The sequence below is a fragment of the Bubalus kerabau genome, chromosome 14 (genome assembly GCF_029407905.1).
Source record: "Bubalus kerabau isolate K-KA32 ecotype Philippines breed swamp buffalo chromosome 14, PCC_UOA_SB_1v2, whole genome shotgun sequence".
NCBI classification, from domain to species: Eukaryota; Metazoa; Chordata; class Mammalia; order Artiodactyla; family Bovidae; genus Bubalus; species Bubalus kerabau.
This window is the reverse complement of record NC_073637.1, coordinates 71,406,365-71,421,015: the sequence shown is the minus strand read 5'-3', so window position 1 is coordinate 71,421,015 and position 14,651 is coordinate 71,406,365.

Below are 14,651 nucleotides of genomic sequence, written 5' to 3'. Positions count from 1 at the left end.
GTGGACCTGTGGTTAAGAGTCAGTTTGCACTGTTACGAACCTTGTGAACTTGCAGAGTCACTCGACTTTGCTAAGGCCTGGATTCCTTCCTTTAGAAATTGGGGACATAAGTGTTTAACCGAATTTGCATTTCCTTAACTTCTTCAAGTCCTTTGTTCTTTTAGCTGTAAACTGGGGATAACAACAGTTCCTGGGACTTCCCTGGTGGTCCCGTGGTTAATAATCTGACTTGCCAATGCAGGGGATGTGGGTTGGAACCCTAGGATTCTGGGAAGATTCCACACGCCACAGGGCTGCTGAGCCCCTGCTCAAAGACCACTGAGCGTGCATGCCAAGAGCCTGTGCTCTGCATCGAGAAGCCACCACGATGAGAAGCCACCACGACGAGAAGCCCGAGCATTGCGACTAGAAAGTAGCCCCTGATCTCTGCAACTAGGAAAAGCCCGTGGACAGCAACGAAGACCCAGCACAGCCAAAAATAAATAAATAAATAAAACCCCCAAAGCAAAAAAACAAACCCTTTAAACAAAAACCAATTGTTCTAACCTCAGAGGGTTGTTGTGAGGATAAATGAAACAAGGTTTTTGAAGTTCTTAGGCCAGTACTGGGCACATAGTAGTCACGCATAAGATGGAAGCTGTTTTTATTAGGAATGATGGTATCTGTCATCTCTGTTGTAAGCAGGTCTTCGGATCAAATGAAGCAAGGTTTACAAAAGCACTTGGAAAGCTGGAGATGGGCATACATACAAGATCATTGTTTGGAAACTGAATTCCACTGTTGATTGAATGATTAATTTTTCTCCTTTAACAGTCAGTGTAGCCAATGGCTGGCTGATGAAATGTCCTCAGGGGCCAGAGCCCCCACTGGTCCAGGCCCTGCTCTTGCCTTCAGTCGAGGGCTAACCTATCACTGCATGAAGACAATATGAAACTTTTCCAAGACTCACAACTCTGATCATTTTTTTTTTTTTTTGGCAGGATGATGTAAATCTTTTATTTTATTTTTTGAAAACCCTCACCAGATTTGTCCCTTCGCCACTAATCTCTGAGAAACCTGATGATTAATGGGGACCCATTGTTGGGCTCTTACGAAAGGAGTCAGAGCTGAACCCCTGCTTCCCGGGGTGCGGCTGTTTAGCAGGATGCGTGTGGCCTTGAGGCTTATCTGGCTCTTGTGATTCCTGTCGAAGTTCCGCAGTGCTGTGGGGAATCCTTTATCCTGAGCAATAAACCTAGAGTAAGCATCTAGTTATCTCTTGCCGTGTAACCACTGTCCCCTGCTTCGTGACTCAGAGGGCCGACGGGGTTCTGTCTGCTGGTCTGTGCAGCCCTGTCTGTCCTGCAGCGTTGGGACCTCGGCTGGGAAGGCGCAACAGCCCGAGGCGGCCACGGGGCGGACGGAGTGAGGCATCTTCCCTCATAAATTCCAGCGATGTTTTATGTGGACCATGTTTTTAAAAATCTTTATTTAATTTGTAACAATATTGTTTATGTTTTGTGGGTTTTTTTTTTTTTTTTGGCTGTGAACATGTGTAAATCTTAGCTTCCCTACCAGGGATCAGACCCATACCCCCTGCATTGGAAGGTCCAGTCTTAATCACTGGACCACCAGGGACGTCCCCAGCCATTTTTTTAAAGACAGTTTAAGAACTCTAGTCAAAGTGGGTGGAGTGCTTAGGCTTATTTGGAAGAAGGATGCCAATATCCATGCGCTGGTGCCTTGTGTGAGACTGAAGGTTTCGTTTGTGAGGCTGTAGGCTGTTTAAAGTCCCTCTTGTACCACTCAAGCTAAGATGCTAACTTCCTAAAGGAGCAAAACGTCCTCGTTTTGCTGAGATCCCAGACAAATCAACTGTTTTCATATAAGCAGAGAAGTAGCTCATACCTGACTCCAGTTACCAAATAAGATAGTCACAGCTGAGAGCCTTCTCTAATTAGACCCTACTTAGTACTGCTGCTGCTGCTAAGTCACTTCAGTCATGGCCGACTCTGTGTGACCCCATAGATGGCAGCCCAACAGGCTCCTCTGTCCCTGGGATTCTCCAGGCAAGAACACTGGAGTGGGTTGCCATTTCCTTCTCCAATGCATGAAAGTGAAAAGTGAAAATGAAGTCACTCAGTCATGTCCGACTCTGTGTCACCCCATGGACTGCAGCCTACCAGGCTCTTCCGTCCATGGGATTTTCCAGGCAAGAGTACTGGAGTGGGGTGCCATTGCCTTCTCCTAGACCCTACTTAATAGCCATGTAATTTCCTATTCATTTTATCCTGAGGAGAGTTTACATCTATTTGCACTGGTTTACTCTAATTTGAGTAGTCTTAAGTTCATTGTAGTTTCTTAAAAAAAGAAAGTAATAATGCAAATATGTATATTTGTATTTTTTAATCAGCAGGGTCGGGGCATGGACAGAAAGGGGGAATACTGATGGATAGACAGATTCATAGCAGGACAGAGAAGATAAAAATCATGTTTCATTCCCCCTTCCAGAGATAACTGCTGATACACTTTCACCCACTCTTTTTTAGTGGCATATATTTAAAACATCTTGTTATAAATATGATACTCAATTGTTATAGAAAATCGAAGGAAAAAACTTTATAATTCCCCCTTAAGGTAACCAGTGTTACCATTATTACTTTACCACGTTTTTACCTTTGTTTTCTGCCCTGTACATATAGGCAAGCAATGAATATGCGTTTTCCCAAACAAAAATCATAGCACAAACTTTAATTGTACTAGATAGAAATGATAGCACATGGGGAACACACATATTTCGCATTTCAGTCTTATTTATAAACATTGATGGAAAATATCATAAAATATTGGGTATAAGATCTATCAGTCTGCTTGAAGAAATGTAGCATGAGCAAGTGAATTTCATTTCAGGAATGCAGAGATAAAGAATATTAGGAAATCTGTTACTCAGTCTTATGTGAGCACTTTATATGATCATTTTGATACTGAAAAGTCATATGAAAATTCACATGATTTTTAAAAATCTGAAATTAATAGTAATACCCTGATTGGACACAGTTCTGTTCAGATCAGATCAGTCGCTCAGTCGTGTCCAACTCTTTGCGACCCCATGAATCGCAGCACTCCAGGCCTCCCTGTCCATCACCAACTCCCGGAGTTCACTGAGACTCACGTCCATCGAGTCAGTGATGCCATCCAGCCATCTCATCCTCTGTCGTCCCCTTCTCCTCCTCTGGTAGGTGTAGCAAGAGGGCATCAGAGGGCAAACACACTGAAACCATACTCACAGAAAACAGTTCTGCTGGAGTCAAAGAAAAATAAATGGTACTTTTTTCTCCTTGTTTAAAAGTGCATGTCAATATAGTGAGCAAGACAATGAAACAAGTCTAAATATTGGAGAGAAGAAGGCAAAATTGTCTTCATTTGAAGATACGATTGTTTACCAAGAGAATCATTATAAAGCTTTGGAAGTAATAGAATTCCCTGTAGTTTACAAGTTAAATATATATAAAATGAATGGTTTCTTATATCTCAGCATCAACCATTTAGAAAATGTAATGGAAAAGATATTCTACTTACAAAAGTATCAAGAAAATGAAATACCTAGGAATACATGTAACTAAACCCCAAACAAAATAGAATAAAATCTGTATGAAACTCTGCTGAGAGAAAAAAGGTTGGGACACATGGAAAGACGCGCATTCTTAAGCCAATCTGTAAATCCTACGTAATCTCTATAAAAATCCCAAGTGATTCCAAATGAATTCTGGAACTCTTAGGGGGAGAGGAACAATAAGAAAATGGCCAGGATAATTCTGAAAAAAGCAAGTCACGAGGAGGTACTTGCCCACTTAGTACTAAAAGGTGTTGTGCTGTGCTGTGCTTAGTCACTCAGCCATGTCTGACTCTTTGTGAACCCATGGAATGTAGCCCGCCAGGATATTCTGTCCATGGGGATTCTCCAGGCAAGAATACTGGAGTGGGTTGGAAGGTATTACAAGGCTATAGCAACTACGTGTATGATATCAATACTGGAACAGACAGATCAATGAAACAAGATAGTGCAGACGGGAGTGTGTGTGTGTGCTGTGGACTGAGTTATGTCCCCCCAGCATTCAAAATTAAAAGTCCTAACCCCCAGTATCTCAGGATGTGATGGATTTGAGATACTGGAGTGTCTTTAAAGAGGTCATTGAGTTAATCTGAAGCTGTTAGGCTGACCTTAATCCGATATGACTGGTGTCAGTGTAAGAGCAGATTGGGACACGACCTTGTGCACAGAGGGGAGACTGTGCAAAAACGCAGGAAGACCGCCGTCTAGAGCCGAGGGGAGAGGACTCAGAAGAATCAGCGCTGCTGACACCTCAGTCTCAGACTGCTAGCTTTAGAACTATAAGAAAATGAATTTCTTGTTACGTGCCATCCTGAATGGGATGGGGGTTTGGGGGAGAATGGACACATGTATATGTACGGCTGTGTCCCTCCGCTGTTCACTAGAAACAACCACAACATTGTTAATCGGCTACACTCCAATACAAGATGTTTTTGGTGTTAAAAAAAAAAAAAAAAGAAATTTCTGTTGTTTAAACCATTCAGTCTGCCGCTTGTTATCCCTAACAAGCTAGGACAGTGTTTATATGTATGAGATAAAGCTGGCATTTCAAACCCTTGACAGCTACCTAGCAGAAGCACCATAAAGCTTGATCCTTACTTCAATTTTTATACCAAAATAAGTTGTAAATACTAAAAATTCAAAGATTAAAAATCAACCATAAAATACTAAAATATGGGTAACTATTTTTATTGTCCTGAAATGCAGGAGGTAAGATACCAAAGGGAAATGATAGAGGAATATTTTATAGATTCAGGTACATACAATTAAATAAAACAGCTTGAAGATTAAGAATAATAAAGTTGAAATACAAATGACAAATGAAGGAAATAGGTTTGCAGCAATTATGACAATGAGTTAATATCTCTAAGATACAAAGGACATTTACAAATTCATATGAATAAGGCAAGGCCTTTAAAAATGAGCAAAGGACATAAACAGCAGTTCACAAAAGATTAAATGCAAATGAGAAGTAAATATATGAAAATGTGTTCATTCTCACTCATAATTAAAAGAATACCAATTAAAGCAATAAAGATAGTCCTTGTTTGTGGTAACTGGTGGCAAACTGCAGAGGGACAGTATCAGGTGGTGGGCAATGGGCTTTTGAAACTCTTTCTGGGGGTGTAATTGGTTCAGACTTTCTGGAGGGGAGCTTGACAGTATGTGTTATTATTAGGACAGGCATATTCTTTGAGGCTGGTTTCTGATTGTGTCTAAGGAGATAATTGGACATACGTGTAAAGGTGATTGCATGAGTGTGCTCCTTGTGATATTTCCTACATTTTTGTAATAGCAAAAAATGTAGGAAATGGCTACCAGTAGGAAATGAGTTGTATTCTGGAATACAATATGGCCATTCAGATTAATGGCCCAAAGATATGTCTATTTATTATCATGTAAAAATGTCTATTAGAGACTCAGTGGAATAAGCATTTGAAAAAAATGGATATCAGGATTCCATTTTGTAAAATTATATGCCCAGAAAGATGTCTGTGAGATAATTTGCTAGAATATTAGTAGTGATTGCCTGTTGATGATAGAATTTGGCATAGTTGTTATTTTTTTGCTTATCATTTTTAGTGTTTGGAATTATGATGAACACAGACTATTTTTATCATCAAAATAACAGTTTTCCTTGGGGGAAAACTATTCACGAATATTTTTAATCATTGTAAAATAATAACAGTTCCTCTATTGTTAGGCATTTACATTTTTCTAAATTTTCAGTATTACAAATAGCGCTGTGATGAACTTTTTTGTGCACAATGTTTGTTCATATTTATGATTATTTTCTTGGAGTGAAACTACTAGATCAAAGGTATGAACATTTTAAAAGCCCTAGATATGTATTGTTAAATCATTTCTGAGAAATGATTTGAATAGCTTTGTTCATCACACCCTTATCAATATTGAGTATTATTACTCTGGATAATATTTGCTAAATTAATGGGAGTAAATGATATTCCATTGCTATTTTTATTTGAATTTCATTTTTTACAGATTAGTCACTCAAGAAGATACTTCTGTAAATTCTTTAGTCATATCATATGCATTTTTCTGTTAAAGTATTGCTGCTTAACTTTTAATTAACTGTTACAGATATAGTAATATTTTGTCATAGTAATATTTTTAAAATTTGAGTTAATAGTAAGATTTTTGAGTTTTAAGTTGTTTGGACTTCGCTGGTGGCTCAGACATTAAAGAATCTGCCTGGAATGCAAGAGACCTGGATTCAATGCCTGAGTCAGGAAGATCCCCTGGAGAAGGCAATGGCAACCCATTCAGTATTCTTGTCTGGAGAATTCCATGGACAGAGGAGCCTGGAGGGCTACAGTCCATGGGATCGCAGAGAGTTGGACACAACTGAGCGACTAACACTTTCACTTTCTTGCACTTTAAGTTGTTTAATTGTTGTTGTTCAGTTGCTCAGTTGTGTCTGACTCTTTCCAACCCTGTGGACTGCAGCACACCAGGCCTCCCTGTCCATCACCATCTCCCGGAGCTTACTCAAACTCATGTCCATTGAGTCGGTGATGTCATCCAACCATCTCATCCTCTGTTGTCCCCTTCTCCTTCTGCCTTCAATCTTTCCCAGCATCAGGGTCTTTTCCAGTGAGTCAGTTCTTTGCATCAGGTGGCCAAAATATTGGAGTTTCAGCTTCAGCATCAGTCCTTCCAATGAATATTCAGGATGGATTTCCTTTAGGATTGACTGGCTTGGTCTCCTTACTGTCCAAGGGACTCTCAAGAGTCTTCTCCAACACCACAGTTCAAAAGCATCAGTTCTTTGGCGCTCAGCCTTCTAAGTAGTTTAATTGATTGATCATTTCCTTTATAATTTATTTTATTGATGTTATGCTTTATGTAGTCTTTCCCTATCCAGGTATAAGATGAAGTAACCATATTTTCTTATATTTGGTGTCAATTTTTTTTTTTTGCATTTTAACTTAAAAATTTTTTGAGTATGAAATGACATGGTGTTCTAAATATTTTTCCAAGTTTCCATTTCCCCATGACTTTAAATTAAGAAAAAAATTGACTTTATATTTTAGAGCAGATTTAGATTTACAGCAAAATGGAGCAGAAAACACAGAGTTCCCTTATTTCCCCCTCACCCCCTACCCCCAGCCTCCTTCACTATCAAAATCCCCCACCAGAGTTGTACATTTGTTACAATCAATGAACCTACATTGACACAACATTATAATCCAAAGTCCATAGTTTATATTAGGGTTCTTTTTGGTGTTGTAGGTTCTACGGGTTTTGACAAATGTGTAATGACACGTGCCCACCTTTATAGCATCCTGCAGAGTGGTTTCACTGCTCTGAAAATCCTCTGCGCTCCACCTATTCATCCCTCCCCATCCCCAGCCACTGATCTTTTTATTGTCTCCATAGTTTTTCCTTTTCCAAGGTGTCATACAGCTGGAATCCTATATTGAGGTTGGAATCATCCCATTTGTAGCCTTTTCATATTGGCTTCTTTCACTTAGTAATGTGCATTTAACTTTCCTGTATATTTTTTTCAGGTCTTGGTAGCTTGTTTTTTTTGTTGTTGTTGTTTTTTAGTGTTGAATAATATTTCATTGTATTGACCATTATGTACCAGTTTGTTTATCCATTCTCCTGCAGAAAAATCTTGGTTGCTTCCATGTTTTGGCAATTATAAAAAAGCTGCTATAATATCCACGTGCAGATTTTTGTCGCAACATAAGTTTTTATCTCATTCGGGTAAATACCAAGCAGCAAAACTGCTGGATCTTAAGGTGAGAGTATGTATGTCTAGTTTTGTAAGAAACCATCAAACGGCCTCCCCAAAGGACTGTAATAATTTGCAGTCCCATCAAAAGGGAAGAGCGTTCTCAGCCCTACATCCTCGTGAGCCTTTGGTGCTGTCAGTGTTCTGGTTTTCAGTCATTCTTATAGGTGTATAGTGGCATCTCGTTGCTGTTTTCATTTGCATTTCCCTAATGACATATGGTGTTGAGCATCTTTCGTACATATGTATACATATATTTGGCTGTGCTGGGTCTTTGTTGCTGCATGTGAGATCTAGTTCTTTGACCAGGGATCAAATCTGGGCCCCCTGCATTGGGAATGTGGAGTCTTAGCCCCTGGACCACAAGGGAAGTCCCCCCATCCTTTTGTTTTTGTTGAGCATCTTTTAATATACTTACTTGCCATCTGTATATCTTCTGTCTTCTTTGATAAAGTGTCTGTTCAGAGCTTTAGCCAGCTTTTAAATCAGGTTGCTCATTTTTCCATTGTTGAGGTTTAAGAGTTCTTTGTGCATTTTAGATTCCCAATCCTTCATTAAATATGTCTTTTGCAAGCATTTTGTTCAAGGCTGTGGCTTGTCTTTTCACTATCTTGACAGTGTCGTTTTCACCGTGTGATTTTTAATTTTCGTGAAGTTCAACTTATCATCAGATATTTCATGAGCTGTACCTTTGGTGTTGTGTCTAAAAAATCATTGCTGTGCCCAAGGTCACCTAAATTTTCTCCTGTTATCTTCTAGGAATTTTATAGTTTTGCATTTTTGATTTGTTTTGAATTGTGAAGAATGTAAGATCTTTGTCTAGATTTTTTTCCTTTCCAGGTGGATGTCTGGTTATTCCAACACTATCTGTTGAAAAGACTCCTTTCTCCATTGTATTGTTTCTCAGAATCTTTTTAAAGTAATCTATCCATTAGCCTTATATTTGAGGTGTGTCCTTTGTCAGGTTCTTTGTATAAAGTTTGTTTCTGGATTCTTAATTTTTCCCTGCTAATATGTTTGCTTATAACTTGCATATACTTGATATTTTAATAAGAAGTGCTAAAATGAAGATGAACCAGTCCCCAATTATTACTATTTTTCCCTTAAAATTTTTTTTTTGGTTTTCCCTAAGAGAAGAAAGTGAAAGTCACTCAGTCATGTCTGACTCTATGGGACCCCATGGACTATAGCCCTCCAGGCTCTTTTGTCCATGGGGATTCTCCAGGCAAGAATACTGGGGTGGTTAGCTGTTCCCTCCTCCAGGGAATCTTCCCAACCTAGGGACTGAACCCAGGTCTCCCACATTGCAGGCAGATTCTTTACCATCTGAGCCACCAGGGAAGCCCTGGTTTTCCCTGGTCATTTGTTTTTTCAAATTTGTGAGGTTTTACCAAAAAGTCCTGTTTGATTTTTGAATGGGATTAATGAAGCCATAAATTAACTTGGGAAGACTGAAACTTTGGCTTCTCATTTTTAGGAACCTGATCATCAAAAAAGCAAGAGAGTTCCAGAAAAATATCTATTTCTGCTTTATTGACTATGCCAAAGCCTTTGACTGTGTGGATCACAATAAACTGTGGAAAATTCTGAAAGAGATAGGAATACCAGACCACCTGACCTGCCTCTTGAGAAACCTATATGCAGGTCAGGAAGCAACAGTTAGAACTGGACATGGAACCACAGACTGGTTCCAAATAGGAAAAGGAGTACGTCAAGGCTGTATATTGTCACTCTGCTTATTTAACTTATATGCAGAGTACATCATGAGAAATGCTGGGCTGGAAGAAGCACAAGCTGGAATCAAGATTGCCGGGAGAAATATCAATAACCTCAGATATGCAGATGACACCACCCTTATGGCAGAAAGTGAAGAGGAACTCAAAAGCCTCTTGATGAAGATGAAAGTTGGCTTAAAGCTCAACATTGAGAAAACGAAGATCATGGCATCTGGTCCCATCACTTCATGGGAAATAGATGGGGAAACAGTGAAAGCAGTGTCCGACTTTATTTTCTTGGGCTCCAAAATCACCGCAGATGGTGATTGCAGTCACGAAATTAAAAGACGCTTACTCCTTGGAAGGAAAGTTATGACCAACCTAGATAGCATATTCAAAAGCAGAGGCATACTTTGCCAACAAAGGTCCATCTAGTCAAGGCTATGGTTTTTCCAGTGGTCATGTATGGATGTGAAAGTTGGACTGTGAAGAAAGCTGAGTGCCAAAGAATTGATGCTTTTGAACTGTGGTGTTGGAGAAGACTCTTGAGAGTCCCTTGGACTTCAAAGAGATCCAACCAGTCCATTCTAAAGGAGATCAGCCCTGGGTGTTCTTTGGAAGGAATGATGCTAAAGCTGAAACTCCAGTACTTTGGCCACCTCATGTGAAGAGTTGACTCATTGGAAAAGACTCTGATGCTGGGAGGGATTGGGGGCAGGAGGAGAAGGGGACGACAGAGGATGAGATGGCTGGATGGCATCATTGACTCGATGGACATGAGTTTGAGTGAACTCCGGGAGTTGGTGATGGACAAGGAGGCCTGGCGTGCTGCGATAGATGGGGTTGCAAAGAGTCGGATACGACTGAGCGACTGAACTGAACTGAACTGAACTGATGGGTTTCTCAGTCATAATGTTTAGTTCATTAATTGAATTCGGTCAAAGGGCATGGAGCTGAAATTGATCTCAACAGAAAGGTACAAACCAGACCACACAGGCACTCTCTAAGGCTGGTTTATGGATGAAGAGGCTAGAAACTGTGGGGATCACAGAGGCACTCCCAAGGATATTGATCTGCCAGAGGCGTTATAGGGCCCAGACTTTGTTTTGAAGTTTTTATTCCAGGACGGATTGCCCCTGAAGGGAAGTGAGGCTGTGTTTTGATATGGATTCCTTTATCTGGGTGGAGGAGGAGTGTGGAAGAGCTGGCTGCAACTAGCATTGTGTTCTGTCTGGGGACCTTCCACACAGACAAGCTCCCTTGGTAAGAGGGCCCGTGTCAGGCAGTAGAAAGTACACGGGCTTCAGGTTAAATCTGGGCTTGAATTCTGACAGCTGTGTGTGTGATCTTGGCCCTTAACTTCTCTGATCCTCACCTGAAATGTGGATAACTATAGGGTTGTTATTTGTATTAAATGAGGTGATAACACAAAGTCCCTGTATGGCCCGGCACGCAGTAACACGAAACAGTTGGTGGTTGTAGGTAATAGTAATACAATTATTGTTTCTTTGGTGGTGGGAGGATTAAAAGGAGTAATGGATATAAAGAGTTATCACAGTGCCTGGTGCATATTGAAAATGTTAGTCGCTCAGTCGTGTCCAATTCTTTGTGACCCCATGGGCTGTAGCCCACCAGGATCCTCTGTCCTTGAAATTCTCCAGGCAAGAATACTGGAGTGGGTTGCCATTCCCTTCTCCAGGGGATCTTCCTGACCCAGGGAACAAACCCAGGTCTCCTGCATTGTGTAGATTCTTTACCATCTGAGCCACCAGGGAATTCCCTGGTGCATATTACTGCAGTTATTGTTGTCTGGATTGTTATTATTGGATTGTTACTCATGTAGCATGCAGGCATTCCACACACGACCCTAAAAGACTTGGGTGCAAAGGCACTAATCGTGAACTGTGCTGGCAGGTGCCATGGGCCCATCCCTGCCCACCTGCGTGGTGTTGCCCCCAGGAGCCCTGGTGGACTTGGCCCAGGTGCCTGGACTCTGCTCTAAGAATTGAGTCTCCTCCAGAATCCATTGTCTCTGACCATAATGATGTGGAATCCCCCCAGGCCTTCTCCGTTCTGCAACCCCCACCTCCTCTCCTAGGGTAGAGGAAGCAGCCTTGCCCTGGCAGGTCAGGGACTCAAGGCTCTAATCTTCACCCACTTTTTCTGGACTGAGGTATGTTAAGCAAATCAGGTTATCTCCCTAAGTATCCTTTTTGTTATCTGTACAGTGAGGTCAATATAACTTACTAATTGCTCCTTCCCAGGACTGTATGAGGCTCAAATGAGAGAAGGTAGAGTGGAGCCTACCAGGTTCCACTGTCCATGGGATTTTCCAGGCAAGAATACTGGAGTGGGTTGCCCTTAGGGTAGGTATATCTCAAATACCCATAAGACACACTTATACTGCAAAACTTACTTGCTGTTTAGCTGAAGTTCAAATTTAATTGGGAACCCTATGCTTTCATTTGCTAAGCCTAGCACCCTATCCCTAACAAATGTCAGTTCCCTTCCTACCATCTGGAAGCCTAGATTTGTAACCCTGACTACCTCCCAGGCCCCTGGGAGGCTCTCATGAATTCCCACCAAGGAATCAACAAAGGCTTGCTGGGCTGCTAGGGAAGATGCATAAAGATGGAGGGGTAGCGGTTGGTTAATCAAAACTGTGGACTTGTATCATGAAATGGCCTAAAAAAAGGTCAGGTCAGTTCAGTTCAGTCACTCAGTCGTGTCCGACTCTTTGCAACCCCATGAATTGCAGCATGCCAGGCTTCCCTGTCCATCACCAACTCCCGGAGTTCACTCAGACTCACGCCCATCGAGTTAGTGATCCCATCAGCCATCTCATCCTCTGTCGTCCCCTTCTCCTCCTGCCCCCAATCCCTCCCAGCATCAGAGTCTTTTCCAATGAGTCAACTCTTCACATGAGGTGGCCAAAGTACTGGAGTTTCAGCTTTAGCATCATTCCTTCCAAAGAACACCCAGGGCTGATCTCCTTTAGAATGGACTGGTTGGATCTCTTTGAAGTCCAAGGGACTCTCAAGAGTCTTCTCCAACACCACAGTTCAAAAGCATCAATTCTTTGGCACTCAGCTTTCTTCACAGTCCAACTCTCACATCCATACATGACCACTGGAAAAACCATAGCCTTGATTACATGGACCTTTGTTGGCAAAGTAATGCCTCTGCTTTTGAATATGCTATCTAGGTTGGTCATAACTTTTCTTCCAAGGAGTAAGCGTCTTTTAATTTCATGGCTGCAATCACCATCTGCGGTGATTTTGGAGCCCCAAAAAATAAAGTCTGACACTGTTTCCACCGTTTCCCCATCTATTTCCCATGAAGTGATGGGACCAGATGCCATGATCTTTATTTTCTGAATGTTGAACTTTAAGCCAACTTTTTCCTCTTTCACTTTCATCAAGAGGCTTTTTAGTTCCTCTTCACTTTCTGCTAGAAAGGTGGTGTCATCTGCATATCTGAGGTTATTGATATTTCTCCCGGCAATCTTGATTCCAGCTTGTGCTTCTTCCAGTCCAACATTTCTCATGATGTACTCTGCATATAAGTTAAATAAGCAGGGTGACAATATACAGCCTTGACGTACTCCTTTTCCTATTTGGAACCAGTCTGTTGTTCCATGTCCAGTTCTAACTGTTGCTTCCTCACCTGCATACAAATTTCTCAAGAGGCAGGTCAGGTGGTCTGGTATTCCCATCTCTTTCAGAATTTTCCACAGTTTACTGTGATCCACACAGTCAAAGGCTTTGGCATAGTCAATAAAGCAGAAATAGATATTTTTCTGGAACTCTCTTGCTTTTTTGATGATCCAGTGGATGTTGGCAATTTGGTCTCTAGTTCCTCTGCCTTTTCTAAAACCAGCTTGAACATCTGGAAGTTCACGGTTAACATATTGCAGAAGCCTGGCTTGAAGAATTTTGAGCATTACTTTACTAGCATGTGAGATGAGTCACACAGGCTGCTCAAACACAAGCTGTTGGTGTGAGGGTGGCCACTGAGTCTCTGGAGCCTCCTTTTGGTGCTGGGAGCTCCAGAAGAACAGCATCTGATCTCTTTCTGGAGCTGAAGGTGGTGTCTGTCCCCTCCCACTGGTTCTTCAGAGGAGGAGCCAGGTCATGGGCAGGGCAGGTCAGGGGAGAAGCCGGGACTGGCCGCTCCGTGCTCACCAGCCTCCCATCCCCATGCCTGCCCGGGCTCTGCTCACACCTGCTCACACCTGTCCATGAATCAGCTCTGCTCTGGCTCCCATGACGGCAGAAGCCCTCCGGCCTGCCCCGCAGCAGAGATTCTTTTCTGGGCTCTTCGGAAGGTGGGGGGAGGGATGGCCTGCCCGTCAGAGTTGGGAGATGGTGGATGTGAGCAGATCAGTGTGGGGGGCTTTCCTCCTGCCTTTGGGGGTACTTGGGGTGGAGGGAAGACGAGGCTGCCAGTGCTCTTGGAGGGGGAAGCTTCTCCCACACTTGTATGGGGTCAGATGACTTGCAGGGGGCGGGCGGAGCGGGGTCTCACCTGCAGGGAGAGCGGAGGCCCTGCTGCGTAGACTGGGGTCAGCTCTGGTGCAGACGCTGTCAGCTCATGTTAGAGCTTCTCTGTGTCCTGTTCCTTCTGTGCGAGTTAGGTGTAATAAACAGCCAGTCTCACGGGCTTGCTGACAAGATGCAGTTAAAGTGCTTGGTCCAGCGCCTCATGTTGATACGGGGAGGGAAGGGCCACTCTGAACTTGGGTTGAGATGGTTTCTCTGGAGTAAATGGGAAAGATTTCCATGACACCTTGCTTTATGCAGCTGTCCTGGGTGGGAGGTGGGGCGGTGGCAGGGTTCTGCTCTGCTCCTCTCTCCCTGACGTCCAGTAAGGGGTGTGTGTGTGTGTGTGTGTGTGTGTGTGTGTGTAGTGTGGAGGGGGTGAAATCAGCTCATGGGCTCAGAGCAAAACCACTTGATCTTTATAAACTGAAAACCCGTCCCTGCAGAATTCCAACCAGACGCACACCTGAAAGTCAATGCCAGAGAAATTGTGTCACACCCAGGATGGGTCACTGCTGAAGGATGCTTCTGTCCTTAGTCCC